Raw genomic sequence first — 5,406 nt, 5'->3', positions numbered from 1 at the left:
TTGCATGTGCCTACAACATTGCCTCTATTGAATAAGTATCACTATTATTGTTGCTAAGATCAGGGCCAGTAGAATGTTGTAATGCTAACATAATTATTTTATGTTAACTGAAAAAGTTACCCATTTAGTTGAGTATTTCCAAATCTTGAGGGAAAACAATTTTAAGAATGATGTAGAGCACGGTTTATGCCTGGTTTCTTCTAAAGCTGAGATGGCATCCCAGGTTCAGAATCTCCTCTCTAAAGAGTATAGGGCTGTTATTAATCATGTAGCATCTTATGATCTGCACGTCAGTGATGCTTATTTATCTACAGCCTGTTATTACAATGAAGGCACGGGTGCACCTCTTTTTGCTGCATCCTTCGAAGACCAAGCTGTGGTGACATGCAAAACAATCTGTAACATATCTAAGAAAATTTGAGGGTAACATCTGCCTTCTGGTGATTACGAGGCCTGATAGAGATAACTGGGGAACTGGCGTACATGCTCTAGAGTCTGCTCTGGAGTTGGAGAACCAGTTAACCAACCTCCTACTAAACTTGAAGACTGTGGCTTCTGCCAATGATGAAACTGAGCTCTTAAGCTTCATTGGAGGGATCTGGATAAACAGAAGAGGAACACAGGCTATCTAGAACACCAGCTTATATATCATAAGGTACTAGAAAAGCTGGCCCAGCGGGAAGACACATTCAAAAAGCCTGCTGAAGGGTCAGGTAAAGAGAAGTAACATCTGAAAGCAACAAAGCAAGTTTTCCCATTGTAGAAGGTCCCAAAATCAGCTACTTAAGAAGCTTAATCTTTGCCCTGACTGGTGTGACTCATTTGGCTGAGCATTATCCCATGCACTGAGAGGTCGCTGATTGGTTTGATTCCCAGTCAGGGCACATGCTCAGGTTGTGGGCTCTATCCCCAGTGAGGGCCGTGCAGGAGGCAGCGGATAGATAGTTCTCTCTCATGGATGCTTCTCTCTCTCTCTCTAAAATCAATAAAAACATTTAGTAAAAAAGAATCTTAATATTCTCTATTTGACACAAGATTGCATTCCGTCACTGTTGTGTGTACAAATAAATTTGTTTTTGTAATATATATATATATATATATATATGAATGATATAGATCATGTATCAGAAATAAACCTTCCAAAATCTTAATGTATGAAAGCCATTGTCCCAAGAATTGAATGTGCTGCCAAAGATACAACTATAATGACAGAACCACACACCATATCACTGGTTTATTAAAAAACAGAATTACTGTTTTTATAGGATTGAATGATTTAAGGAAGACTACAAATAATACTCATCTTGGATGTTTGGTATGTAAACATGAAGATTTTGTTTTGTTTTGCTTTCTCAGAAAAGTAGTAAAAGCACTTTTACCTAGGGTCCAACTATCCTGAACTTTTAATTAATTATATTTTCACCTTAAAAAGTACTTTAAAAAAAAGAAGAAGAAAAAAAAAAAAAACACAAGAAAACTAACTGGCAGATCTCTCTCTTTCACACACACACACACACACACACACACACACACACACACACACCAGTTTCTTCAAGGTAAATTCTGGGGTCAGGAGTTATTCAAGCAAACCAAAATATCCTCATCTTTTAAGATGTTAATGTTTCATTAATGGGTATCATTTATTTCACATGTAATGGAGAGTTTAAGGAAAGATGGTATTTGTAGAAAGGTAGCAAAACCCAGATGTTTAGGAGAGGTCCTTTGTTGGATGTAATTAGAATTGAAGTGTGTCAGTTAATTAAGAAAACACAATTAATGTTGGGAAATTGCAGAAAAAACCTAGACATCTTAAACACTCAAAAGTTGTCCATATATTATCATTTGCCTATTTTTTTATATAAGGCATGGGCTTTTCTTTGAGTATATTTACTACTTGCAGTTCATTTTTCTTTCTTATAAATACTGTCTATTTCCAGAATATTTCATCACCTCAATAAGATACTCTGGGCCCATTAGCAGTCACTCTCCATCCCCCCCACCCACCAGCCCCTGCAGCCATTAATCTATTTTCTGTCTCGGTGGATTTATCTGTTCTGGATGTTTAATATGAATAGAATTATACAATATGTGACTTAAATATTTTTTATTCCCATTCCCTATCCCCTTGACAATCATCAGTTTTATCTCTAAATTAATGGGTCTGTATCTGTTTTGTTTTAGTTTCAGTCATTTAACTTGTTTTTCTAGTTTCCACTTATAAGTGAGATAATATGGTATTTGTCCTCCTCTGTTTCACTTATTTCACTTAGCATAATGACCTCAAGGTCCATCCATCCGTGTTGTTACAAATAGCAAGATTGAATTCTTTTTTGTGGCTGAGTAATATTCCATCGTGTGTATACCACATTTTCTTATCTTTAATCGATTCATCTATTTCAATCATATGAGTAATGCATCATCTAGGATGACCACCTTAGGTTCTTTTAAGTCAAGCAATCTACTTTCAGCCTCTGTTTGAACTTTTTATTCTTCTACTTCACAATCAGCTACAGTGTTTGCTGCAAAAACTAATATAACGGCAATTTTAGATTTTAGCGACTCACCTATATCAAGTCGTCTAAAGCTTTCAACTTTATATTTATATTCATATTTAAAATATGTTTTACATATTTAATTTATATATATTTATAAAGATAACCACAATGGCAAAATGGAGTTGAAATAGACTCACTCAAGAAGTATACAGAGTTCGAGTAGCGGGAGTGAAGGGGGCCAGTGCCCCAAGAGCACTTAACCTTGTTGGGTGTGAGCACACAGATGGTGGGGAGCGGTGTCTGGCAAGCCAACTAAGTGGAAGGTTATTAAGTTTCTACTGTATGTCAATTTTTGTTGTTATTGGTATTTACACAGAAGAGGTAATCCTCGTTTCCCTCAATAACTAGACAAAAGGTTAATTTTGAAAGATCAGTTAGCCTCAATCTACAAACCACAAATTCACAAATTATTTTACATTTACTTTCATATATAATTTTCATTAGTATAAATACATTTTTGAAGGTTCTAACAACTTGCTACTGAAAATGCACACTTCTTTCAAATTCCTATGAAGGTTTTAAGACAGCATTACTGTTCCACACATAATTAATTAAATTTTTTTCTTCTTGTTATGAAGTTGTTAATGATTACTTGTTATTTTTTATCAACTGTCACCTGAGTACTACTAGAGCACATCTTGAAAATATGATCTTTAAACTCTTTCTCATTCTTTTCACATGCCTTGGCATGTTCTCCCTCAATTCTTAAATCCCTTGTTTTGTAGTGAAAATGCTCCAGAGCTCTTCATCTCTCTCTAGTTGTCTCACTGATGCTTTGTATAGTGTCACAGCGACTGTGGTTTGATATTCCTTTCCAATATCCTTGGAAAATAATGTTCAGTTCATTTTTACAAACCTCAGTCAGGTTTCCAAGGATGCTTTGAGTATTTTCATAACTACTACCCAATTCATACATTTTGTTGATCTCATAGTGTAGTTTCAGGTGGTTCTGCTGAATTTATACTTCAGCCCTTAATTTTTATATTTATCCTTGAACTTGGTGACCTTTACTTTCAGATTTCTTCTTAAAGAAACTTTGTTTAATTTTAAAGGTGCTTCCCAAAGCTGATAAGGACGGTTAGTGCCAATTCCTTAAGATCTGGTGATGCTAACATTCCAGGAAATGTTCTTTCATTCATTGATTTGTATTTGTACTTGATTTTGTGCTGGGATTATTTTTAAGCTTGTTACAGATTGCTGGCAGGGAAACCAAGCAATCGATAATCTTTGTTGATTGTATCTGTATAACCACAAGCAAATCCTACAGATGCCCTGAAACTCTAAGAAAGTGGCAAAGGACAGGCTGTCTCTGATGACTTGCTCAGCAATGGATGTTCAGAATCCATTCTGTATACTTGCAGTTTTTTACATCATTAATATTAAAGCCCACTTAAAACCAATGACTTTTGGCTATGAAGAGTAAAATAGGCCACATTTTAAGTTCATTTTATGTAAATATTCTAACATTTAAGAATGATACTGCACATCTTAATATTCACTGTTAAGATGTGTGATAAACTTACCAATACTAATTATATTTAAATATTTACTATTTTTGTTAAGATCAGTGGCATAGTAGAAGGCAGTTATTTCTATTAAAGGCTTCTGTAAGTACATTTGGAGGGCCTATGTTGACTCAAAGATGACATATTCTAGCTTGACTGAACATCCTGGGAGGAACTTTTTATCAAGTGTATTTGCTCAGGCAATCCCTCTCTCTCCTTGGCCTCTGGGAGGAAAGTATAAGAAAGTGTCTTTGGAAGTGAGAGAAAGCTGGAGTGTTTTTTCATTACGAAATCCCAGGAACAAGGCATGTTTTTCAGCTACATAGAGCAGCAATTTTCAACTGGTGTTCTGCAAGAATTTCTAAAACACACAGTGCCTGACCATTCAATCAGAGGCTCTGACCTCTTTCCCCTTCCAGTGGTTCTCAACCTCCTTAATGCTGGGACTCTTTAACACTGTTCCTCACGTTGGATGTGGGCGTGTCTGCATGTGGGCGACCCGCCTAGAGACGACAGAGGAGCGGTGTTTGTGTTCCTAATAGGCGTTTTCCGATGGTCTTAGGCAACTCCTGAGAAAGGGTCCTTTAACTCCCAAAGGGGTCGAGACCCACAGGTTGAGAACCGCTGCTAGACTGTCAAAAAATCGCAACAGCCAACACAATGATAGATGTCCAGTGTGACCAAATAAAAATTATACCTATTTTTTTGTCAGATTGACAAAAAATATATTTTTGGTGTCCTTCAGAACTTTAGTAATTAGTTTATGTGTGCCATAAATGGAAAAGGTTGAAAATTGCTGACAACAGAGAATGGTTCATACTGTCAGGTAAAGGTAACGCGTGATATCTGTACACAGTACACAGACGGATATAAATGCATAAGCATTTAGATTGCAAGAGATGCCAAAAGAATAGAGACAAGTAAAATTCCTCCTGTCACCTCTCACCTCCTGCTCTACCTGCCAGTGTGCAGAGAGGCGATTTAAAAACACAACGCTGACCAAAAAAAGCTTGCAGATCTCTCTGAAAATGACTTATTTTCTTCCATTCCTCAACAGTCGGAACTGTCACTATGGCTTTAGTTCAACCATACACTGATGTCCAAAGCGAGATTACACTTTCACAAGGCTCTCAGTAGTCTTCGCTGCGTGGGAAGTAGCTGTGCCACCTCCGGGAGCAATTTGAAAACCCAAATACCGCAGGATCCCCAGGAAAGGAGGCACCCAAGCCGGAGCACAGAGCCGCTGTCCCGCCCCCGCAGTCGCCCCGCCCCCGGGAGGAGCCCGCCCCGCCCCTTACCCTCGCCCCGCCTCCTGCGTAACCCGGATACACACCCACGCTACCTTT

The 5,406-nt window shown here is 37.7% G+C and overlaps 1 pseudogene; it reads left to right on the top strand.

The window, feature by feature from the left end:
• Window positions 1-211: 211 nt before the first annotated feature.
• On the top strand, window positions 212-727 carry LOC118631864 (annotated as a pseudogene).
• Window positions 728-5,406: the final 4,679 nt, after the last annotated feature.

This window comes from Molossus molossus, unplaced genomic scaffold (genome assembly GCF_014108415.1).
Source record: "Molossus molossus isolate mMolMol1 unplaced genomic scaffold, mMolMol1.p scaffold_m16_p_16, whole genome shotgun sequence".
NCBI lineage: Eukaryota > Metazoa > Chordata > Mammalia > Chiroptera > Molossidae > Molossus > Molossus molossus.
Note: the sequence above shows the minus strand (reverse complement) of the source record. Positions and strands in the feature narration are given on the sequence as shown.